General features: G+C 43.2%; 1 protein-coding gene across 1 annotated transcript in view; it reads left to right on the top strand.

The window, feature by feature from the left end:
- The first annotated feature begins 3,731 nt into the window (after positions 1–3,731).
- The window catches only part of PLEKHG1 (pleckstrin homology and RhoGEF domain containing G1), a 138,634-nt gene continuing 131,655 nt past the window's right edge, over positions 3,732–10,710 (top strand). The window contains exon 1 of the mRNA XM_063124550.1: positions 3,732–3,776. The gene's annotated coding sequence lies outside the window, so the exon portion shown is untranslated. The remainder of the gene's footprint in view (positions 3,777–10,710) is intronic.

The following is a 10,710-nucleotide window of genomic DNA, read 5'->3' as shown; positions in this document are numbered from 1 at the left end:
CAAAACAAATGAAAATGCAATGATCCCCAAATCCTAAGATTAGCATCCAGATGCAACTCAGTTTCTCTCTCTCCTGCCGCAATCACAGACATACTGGCAATGGCTTAAGTGGTGACTGGTTAAGTGATGAATGAGTGGGCCTTTTCCCTAGAGCCATATGGGTGGTCTGGTTGCTACTGCTGTTGGTGATTTAAAAATTGTAGAGCTTTGGTGTTGATTTTGATTGCTGACAGACGACAAGATTGAGTATTTCCATGCTCTGTTGAAAACTTTCATGGCCATAGATGTAAGTTCAACTTCTTAATACTAGCCTTAACTTCTTCTTGTTACCATTGATTCAGCAGAATAGGGAGGAGATTGGTGCGAGTTGCTAAGCATGCTAAGTTGACAAACTTACTTCATTTTGTTCTGTATTCCAAAAGGCTTCTAATAAAGTGTGGAAGCTTCTGAAACTTCTGGTACCCTTTACCTGAGGGATGGGACACCTGTGGCCCTCCAGATGCTATTGAACTTCAACTCCCATCATCTCTCACAATTGGCTAGGCTGACTAGGTCTAACATATGGAGGATCACACATGCCCTGTCCCTGTTTTACCTTGATATAAACATTTTCATTTATGTTTCTCAATAATTCCTGAAGTGGTTGTTTCCAGCTGTGAGAGGGCTTAAGTGTGCTTGCAACATGCTTACAAGAGTCCATAGAGCTCGAAGATCAAGTGCACACTGTTGACAGAGGGTAAGAACCACATTTGCAAATATATAAAGATATAACTGGTAAGTCACAAAACCAGCAAGAACTAGGGCCTCATCTACACCAAGCCAGATATTGCACTATGAAAGCACTATGAAAGCAGTATATAAAAGGCAGGAACCACACCAAGCAGGATGTAGCGGTATATGGTATGTATCTTATGGGCCCCAACGGTTGTCAGTGCACTTCAACACTGCTATAAAGCAGTAGTGTGACTCCTGCCTTTTATGTACTGCTTTCATAGTGCAATATCCTGCTTAGCGTAGATGAGGCCTAGCATGCACCTACATAAAACGAATTAAAACAAGAACAGACTATGTTAAAGTAAATATGAATGACAGTATCTAGTTCTACACTAGCACGAAAATAAATGATGTGTTGGTGCAACGGGTTTTGGAAATGCTGTTGGTGTTGTGCTAGTGGGTGCTTACTCTAGCACAACATAATGTTAGCATTAGCGTAGGACTGGATACTGCCCTAAGTAAACTTTGCCTGGGAACTTCATTATTTAAAGTATTTTTATGGCATGAATTGCTGAATCCATTTATTATAGGAAATCAGTAGATGGATCTGATTCACAGAACTGAAACACTCCTTTGGATTTCAGCCCAGATATTAACTATAATATTTTCACATTTTATTTATTTATTTATTTATTTATCATACTTATACCCCGCTCCTCAGCCAAAAAAGGCTCTCAGAGCGGCTTACACTTAGGAAAAAAGACAGTCCCTGCCCTCAGGCTTACAATCTAATAAAGACATGACACACAAGGAAAACGAGTCAAGGAGGGAGGGAGGGAGGAGAAGCTGAAACATACAAGAAAATTGACCAGACAAGACTGTGTATGTTGAACAAGTGTAAAAGCACCCTTGCTAAAGACTACTACTACTACTAATAATAATAATATCACACCGTTTTATTGTGTCTTAGCACATCCATAGCATATTTAAATACACATAATATTGACATAACATATGTATTATATATTTTAGTATTTAAGATTTAATGATGATTAAGGAATAATTTACAACTTCAAAAAACTGCAAGTATCTATACACATTATTTATGATTATTAAAATTAAAAGTGGAAAATATCAAACATTCCCATAATTCAATAGTTCTTTACTACAATAATTACTGAATCATCTAATACTTAAAAAGGTAGCAGCCTACTTAAATGATTTCTTCCATACTTCCATTTTGGAAAATGTATCAGTTAAAATTGTCTAACAAGAATTGCCTAAGTAAGCTTACTTTCTCCTGGAAGCATAATAAGGTAGTTAATCCTTTCCTGCTTTGTTGTAAATCTTGGGCAATACTTTACCAGTTTCAGTTTACAAAAGGTATGGTCACTTGATGCAACTAAGCATTCTTGGAGTAATACAGATTTATGGAAATAGATTTCCAGGCCTCTGGCATAAATTTGATTAAAGGCAATTAATGTGCTGCGGCTGCTGCCACGGCTGTGTCACTTAGTCCTTCCTTCCAGTTAGGACTGCTGCAATTGCTTGCTGACCTCTGTGATTTAAAATCCTCACTCAAGGAGCTATTCCAGCTCATCTTCAGGGTAATAAAGAACAAGCATAGCTGTACTGGTCCATGAGTAAAACATCCAACTTCTGGAGCTGGGGGGATCTAAAATCTACAGTTAGGCAATACATTTATTGCCTAGGGCCAATCAATGTGCCACAAAAGATTTAAGTTTTCAAGAATTCTTCATCAGACTGGGAAGTTCAAGAGGCAGGGGATGGGGGTAAGAAACAGAAAAGTTCAATAATTGGACACAATCTTTTGACCATGAGGTCTGTAGTATAGTCTCAGTTCTAAAACAGGGATAAAATGGTGATTGCTGACTGAATGTGTCATTGGTAGATGCTGCAGGTATCAGAAAACACCTAACATTCTTGGACAAAGAAGCAATGGATGACACTCCAGTTATGAAAACATAAAGGCCAGATCTACAAAGTAATAAAACTGCTTACTTTGGATCAACCTCCCACCTACACAGGCCTGTTGCTTGTCCCAATTTATTCTTCCCAGCCGAGGCACCCCAGCGCTCCAGCTCACCCACAGGGAATTCTGGGAACAGCTTTCCCGGTTGACTCTGTGAGCCCTGAAAGGTGAGACAAGTGCAACCTTATTTGTTCAATAACTTTAGGCAATATGAACCAATATGTTGGAAGACCAATATGTTTTTTGATTGTTCTAACATATCAGGAATGTAGAAGCAGTTGTAAAGATTCCTAGTGTTAACGGCGTTAGTTATCTGCTTTACAACGAAAGTAGTCCACGTGGCCGTCTAATGGGGCCTCCCAGAAGTACAGCGTCGAAAACTACCTAGTTGCTCCACTGGTGATTAGGATGGAAACCACTTTGCCTGGGAGCTAGAAAAAGCTTTGGGGAAAATTGGTTTTAGTAAGAAAACTGAAAGGAGAAGCTGCGAAACTAGAGAGCCGGCTAAAACCAAGGGTCCCAATCACCGAAGTGCTTGATGCGTGTATAAACGGTAGCTGGGCTCGAAGGCTATAATTTGCTTTCCTTTTGGCGTCACTCCACCGGCAAGTCCAAGTGCTTAATCTTTCTCTCCTCCCAACCCTTCTCCCCCCGGGAACTCCAGCTGCAGCCCGAGGCTAAGCCAGGCCTCCCTGAGGAGGAGCCAAGCCAACCAAGGCGAAAGCCGGATTGCCGCTGGAGACCGACTGAAAGGGGAGTTTTCCAAGCAGCCGCGCCAGCAACTCCGCCAAGCTCTCTCCGCGCACAAGAAAGGGAGGAGGGAATTGGGAGAAGAGGCGGCGGCGGGTGCTCCGCCGCCCACCTCCGACTGCGCTTCCCAAAGAGTCGCGCCGCGGGGGGAAGGAGCCACTTCGCGCTGCTCGCCGCCGCGCCTCAGAATGAATTAAGGAGCGAGAGCCCTTTGCCGCCTGCGCAGCGACGCTCCTGGATTTAACCGCAAAAGCAGCCTCACTCGGAATCACCGCAGGGGACTTTCACGGCGGCTCGGAGCTGCCGCCCGACTCCGCCAGTAAGAGCGGCCGCTTTGTGTGTATGTGTGTGTGTGTGACCCGTCCCCAAGGACTGGGCGAGAGGCTGGCGCGCTCCTGCTTTCGGAGCGCCTTTCTCTGGCCCTGAACCGGTTCTCTTCATCCGACGAGCGTTTTAATGCACGCTAGTTATTGGGCTGTCCCTCGACTCGAGAGAGAGAGAGAGAGGACTCGGATGTTCCGGCTCCACCTGACACTCTCTCATCTCCACCGCCTTTTGTGTGTCTTTTTGATACTTTCTGGGGAGGGTCCTGAGCAGTTTGCGACGAGGTTTTTACCCCATTGTTTCCCGAGCCGGGCATACGATTTATTGTTCATGTAACTGCTTTGAATAGGGAGGAGGGGGAGCGAGCGAGCGAGCGAGCGAGCGAGCGAGCGCTCCGTGGGGGAAGAGGGCTGAACATTGATTTGAGAAGCTGAACTAAGAACTGGCGATGCGGTACCGGGGGCTTATTCAAGAGAACCGGCAGAAATATTGGGGGGAGGGTTGACTGTGGACTTCTTTCTACACTCCTGAATGTTTCTGGGTGCACTCCCCCCCCCCTGGACTCCTTCGTACTGTGGGTGCCTCTGTTTGCTCTTACTTTTACGCCACCTCGTTCGTTTAGGTTCCCTTGAGCTCTGTGGCTTATATCAGCTTGGAAACAATACAGCCACTAAAGGGCCGAACAGTCAAAGTAAAGCTGCACACGCCCAGGGGAAAAAAAGCACTGCAGGTAGAAACCAAAAGCTAGCTGGGTTCCGAAAGTGCCCACGGGATCCTTATCTTTTGTTACCTGAAGAGACTTGGCAGCCGGCTCTGTGCGGCAGAGGAGTTCCTTTTGCGGTGCTTTGTGCGCGCGCGTTTAAAAGGATCCCAGAGCTCCTCCTTGCAAGGTGTAGGGATAAAATATAGTTTATTTACATTTATTTGAACCGCGCCTCTGTGGCTCTTGCGGTGGCTTGTGTACACAGTCATGTGTGAAGGTTAGGTTGTGTTTATGTCTGTATATGAAACTACAGTTGGCAGCGGGTGGCTGAAGTGAACATGCATTGCTACATAGACAGGTGGGCATTCCTGACACAAGACTGCTTACATGAGTGGGCACATTTTATCCCCACACATGTGTAAGTTGAAAGTTGTAAATGAAGTAGCTTTAATAGGCAGAGTACAGGGTTTTGGTAAAGCAGTGGGTTGGATCCTGACTTAAGCTTGATATTACTTACTTGTTCCACTGATTCCAGCAGGGCTACTCAAAATGGCTTAAGTCCGGATCCAGTCCTATGTCTCTAAAACAGGCAAATAATTTATTTTTCATGGTTATTCTTTCTCGGGCTCTTATTAGAATGAGCCCCTTTATTATATGGTGTTACATGCAAATGGCATGGGAAGTAAATGCCTGGTGGTGTGCAACTTTAAAAGATTTCTGATATCTGAAGAGGGAGACCTGCTGCTATTTAAACAATACTAGCCCTCTTCTTGAAAGTAACTACTATTCCAGATGGTATTTATTCAACTTCTCTGATTTCGGTTCTGAAAAGCTTCTAGCTGGGAGACTCTTAAAAGATTGTTTGAATAAACTCCACTCAGTTGGTTATTTTAGCTTCTAATGAACCATTAATTTGTCTAGACTGCATAACCTACTTTCTTCCTCGTGTATCTTTTGCGAGATGAGTTTTAAAAAAACAGCTTTTATGTGATCTGCGTTCTAAACAAAGTTTAGATAACTGTGCCACAATCATGTGAATAAGTAAAAGTATAACTTAATGAGAGGTGAGAGTTATGGCTTACTCGTTGGGAACAGCTCTTCCCCAACTTCTTTTGATAACTAAGGACTCTATCTTATGCTGGCTGGGGAACGCCAGAAGTTGTAGGACTTCATTCTCTCCCTAAACTTGTATAGGATTGCATTGTAAAGCAGTTTGGGATCCTAGTCAGTAATGTTTTGTGAATCCATAACATGTTTGGTTCCATAAAGTGTAATGACCTAGCCAGATTGTTCTTATAAATTGTTGCTCTAAAACTACACCCAGGTTCTGATGCTCTGCTCAAAAAACATTGGAAGTTAATGAAAGGCAATATATAAGTCACCTGCTCATTTAGCTTCCACCTTCACAACTGATGCACTCTGTCTAATTTGTGCTTGTTCATGTTTTTACCCAGGTTGCCACCTTTTTTAATGAGAGATGTTGCTCTTGTGCTTTTAGCAGATGCATGAAAATGAGAAATCAAGCAGCTTTTCATGTTATGGAGCTTCAGAGATGGGAAGAACAGGATAGGTTGTATTTCTAGCTGTCGAGCTGCTTTTAAAAGCTAGGAGAGGGGATGGCAACCCTAGATTTTTGAAGAGATGCATTCTAGCAATCATTTGTGGTTTTTAAATGAAATTGACTGCTGTAGGAAGTAATACCAGAATGGCAAAGATCCTTGGTATTATACTGGAGTAAAAAAAAAAGCATTATTGCCACAGTGTGGTTTAAGAGAAGTAGTTTTCAGAAGGGATGCTCTTTCTGGCCTTGATCATTAAGTTGCAGGAAGTAAATGGCTTGGATTGCTTGACCACCACTCATATTAAAGACAATACAGATAATTTTATATAGTGCTTCCTAGTGTGCAGAATGGCTTACAAGCCATTTCATTCTTACAGAAATCTGGAGATACATACAGTCTTTTTACTTCTGGCACATGCAGAGGGGCTGTAGCTCAGTGGTAGAGCATCTGCTTTGCAAACAGAAGGTCCCTAGTTCGATCCCTGGCATCTCTAGGTAGGGCTGGGAAAAACTCCTGCCTGAAACACTGGAGAGCCACTGCCAGTCAGTGTTGACAACACTGGATTATAGATGGACCAATGGTGTGACTCAGTTTAAGGCAGCTTCCTATTCTCAGAGCTGTGGGTGGTTCAAGACGTTGTTCTGGAGCATGCTGGATGGTTATGGCAGAAGATGTGCGTGCCCCTCACTGTAGTGGACACAGGCACTACATCTCACTAGGGGATGATGTTTTACTGTGCTAAGTGAGGACCCCATAGTGTTTGAGCAAGCGAGCTGAGAAGTGGTTGGTGCAAGGGTCAAATGATACCTCTTTTATGAACTTACTGGGGGACCCATAGGCAAGTTGCTATTTCTTTTATCTTCAGCGTCATCTGTAACATGAGGATAATTACTTTATTTATTTATTCATTTATTTTTGCATTTATATCCCTCCTGTCTTCCTCCAAGGAACCCAAGGCGGCATACGTAATCCTCCTCCTCTCCATTTTATCCTCACAACAACTCTGTGATGGGTTGGGCTGAGAGTCTGTGACTGGCCCAAAGTCACCCAATGGGCTTCCATGGCCAAGTGTGGACTAGAACCCGGATCTCCCGACTCCCAGTCCAATACTCTAACCACTACACCAAACTGACCTATCTTTGCAGAGATTATTGTGAGAACAGCCCAGGCCAAGTGGGTTGGCCACTGTGAAAAGACTTCTTCCTTCCCCCCAACCACACACATTCTGATTCCCTCCATCACGTCCTCCTTAATGCTAACTATTGTTTGCTGTAAGATTAAAATAGGGGAAATTCTCAGGGATTCAGATGAACCCCCTCACACATTGAAAGCATGTGCGAGAGGGTCATGCTGACTAGTCCTGCTGCCAGTGTGTACACGGCCATGACATCTGATGCCTGGGAATCCTGGAACCCATGTGCATAAATCAGTACTTGCATATGGCTCCTTCATACCAATGTCAACGTGCAGCTAGCAGGCACCCAGCCAGCCAGCGCACAATGGGAGGGGGGGTGCAAGCTGGCCCAAACCCTTCACATGCTTTCAATCTGTGTGTTGGTGTTGGGAATTGTCTGAAGCTGTATGATTACCAAGACCCAAAGTGGAACTTTAAACTAGATATAGGGGTTAACCACAGTTTGAATTGGTATTCCAATTGTGATTTGGAGTCCCACTATTAAACCTCTTTCAGCACAAGGGCTGGATTCCGTTCCAGAGAAGCTCTTGGCAGCTGGTTTCCAGTGGTGGGTGGGGCCAAAGTCAAAGTGGACGGTGCCAAAATACCAACATATTCTAGGTTAAAGCTCTTACTGCCCTAAGAAAGCCTTAAGAGAGGCACTTTTTTTTAGAATGGGGTAGAAACAGTACAAAAGTGAGGAAGCTGCCAAATGTTCAGTGGTCAGGGAAAGGAAGCAGGGCCAGAGGGAAGGGAGCATTGTTGTCTGAGGGACCCCAGAAGGCCATATTGGGGCTAGAGGTTCTGCACCCTTGCACTATAGTTTGCAGTAACCATAGTTTACCCAATTTGGATGTCACAGTGAACTATAGTTCTGTAAATCGGGAATTGGAGCATTTAGATGGCGGTTGTGATGATGCCTTGTGTTAAGAAAAATTTGTTCAGTTGAACGATGACTCTGTTGGCTGTTCTAGGGTCTCAGCTCTGTCTGAGTGTGCTGCTGGCTTCGCTCTTCCTGCATTGTGGATGACACTGTCCCTGGAAATTGGCTTCACACACCCTGCACCATCTCTTATTGGGGAGAATGTGGCACGTTGAGTAAAGGGGAATCTGATCTGAGATTACAAGGGGATTCCTGTTCCTGTCTCCTCCCTGAGCTCCTGGGAGCCTCTGGGCCAGGGGGCACAACTTGGGGAGAGGAGGCGATGGGGCCTGTGGAGGGCCCCTAAGCCTCTGTGGGGTAAATGGGGAATCTCTGCAGGCCCAATCAGGCCTGCGGGCTAGAGGTTCCCCATTTTCTCCTTTCTACACACATGCACAGGCCTGGATTCTAACTCTGCAGTTCTGTATACACTTACTTCAGAGTAAGCCTTATTTAAATCAATGGGACTTACTTCTGAGTAGACTTGCGTAGGTTTGGGCCATTGCTTTCCTGTCCATGCAAGAGAGGGCACCTTCTGCAAATTCCTCTCTATCTGTAGTCCCCCACCATGTCTTGGGTGCTAGAGAGGGAAAGGGAGGCGAGAAAGCCCCATTCCTTGAATGCGAACTCCATTCTGTTAATGGAAGGGAAATTAAGATCCAACTCACTATCTTTCAGCAAGGATAAGAGTCTCAGCAAGGCCTTGATGTCCTACTTAACTCTTTCTTCCAATGCTGCTTGTTCACAGTTTATTGCCATAAAAATATAAATTTATAGTTATAAATATTACAATAAAATACCAGAAGGATTCTATGGTGTCTTTGTTTTATGTCTTCCTTCCTTCCTTTTTTTCAGTGAACAGCCTTTACTGATTAAGACGTGTGGTTCAAATTTCCACAACTGCTTGTGGTCCTGGCCTCTAGCTAAATTTATAATGGAATCCTGTTTGCTTGTAGTAAAGTTAAATCTGGAAATAGCAGCTATGGGATATGCAATTAATTGTGGTTGGAAAGGAGGAGTATATGGTTGCCTTTAAAGTTTGTGATTTACTTTTTAAAATTATCTGACATCCAGTAGTACATCCAATATTCCTATAAAACCATGCATTTAGCTAATGGTAACTAACTACTTGAATATTTTTTTATAGAACTATAGATGATATCAGGTGGGGTGAATTGTAGGCAAATATTATATCAACATCTTTTCATAACATAAATATTTTGTTCTTATTGATGTCTAACACATTTTAACATTTTTAAAGCTGGAAATGAACATGGAAATTTAATCTTTGCTATAATTTTAGGAGCCAATTCATACAACCACAGTCTAGATTTATTTTCAGTCCTTGGTCACTCTCTCTTTGCCAGCTGAGATATGAAAAATGGAGGCAGTGAAGCAGCTGTCATGGTCTTTTTCCACAAGCACAATTGCTGATTTAGTAGTAGGGCTGTAGGACTACTTCAATGTCCATGTCCAATCAGGATTTACACAAAAATGTACTGTAAACCAAATGGAAGTCTTACAAGTGGTGTCTGAATGGTTGTTAAGGGGTTAGAAAAACAAGAATTAACCTACAATTTATCCCCTAAACAACCCATAGTTTCTGGGTTCAGACATCACGCTTCCACTCACCCCTGACAATTTGTGGGTTAAATAACCTACGAATTGCCATTACATGCAAACTGGGCCAAAGTAAAGCAAGTTACTTACATGAATGAGCAATCCGGCACATGTGATCCCATAGTTAATATTTTGCGGTGGAATAGTCTTTGGAAGGCTGTGCCATGATTTCCCCTGCCCCCCCAAATGTTTAGATAAGCTCTAGGTGTTTGATTTCTTGAAGGGGGATAAACTTTAACTCCCAAGAAATACTGTGAAATCCCTTAATGACATTGTCAGTTTTTTACATTTATGTATCACTGCATACAACCAAAGGAATCCTGAAGCAATTTACAAAAAAATAAAAAGCAAAACAAATACAGTATACCATACACATTTACTGAAGTATCCTATCGGAAAGATCACCTAAAGGACAACCCAGAACCCCAGCACAGAAGTGAAAAACAAAAATAGCCACTAAAGCCACTGGGCAAATGCCTGGACAAAGTGAAACATATTTACTTGACATCCAAAAGATGTTAAAATTGGCAGCAGGCAAGCTTCCCTGGAGAGAACATTGCAGTATCAGGGGGCTACCACAGAAAAGTTCTGTGATCTCATTGCAGTCTTCTGAACATCTCTCAGAGGGGGATGAAGAGTAGTGCCTAGAATGTCCATCTCTGGGTCCAGGCAGTCTTGCAGTAATCTAACCTAATTACCAAAATGTAGATTACTAAAATTAAGCTATTCCCATCCAGATGAGGCATAGCTGGTCCACTCGCTGACCTGGTAAAAGTCACTAATAATGATGAATCCAAGAGCGCCCACAAGCTGTGCATTCAGGGGGAGTATTACCTGCATCTAGAATTGGTTGCATCTCACCCATCTGGACTGAAGACCCATCTTTTAACATTATCTCTAGAGATGTAAAATTTCCAGAAATTTTGAAGCCATGGAAAAAAAAACGTT

This window comes from Elgaria multicarinata, chromosome 4 (assembly GCF_023053635.1).
Source record: "Elgaria multicarinata webbii isolate HBS135686 ecotype San Diego chromosome 4, rElgMul1.1.pri, whole genome shotgun sequence".
Taxonomy (NCBI): Eukaryota; Metazoa; Chordata; class Lepidosauria; order Squamata; family Anguidae; genus Elgaria; species Elgaria multicarinata.
Note: the sequence above shows the minus strand (reverse complement) of the source record. Positions and strands in the feature narration are given on the sequence as shown.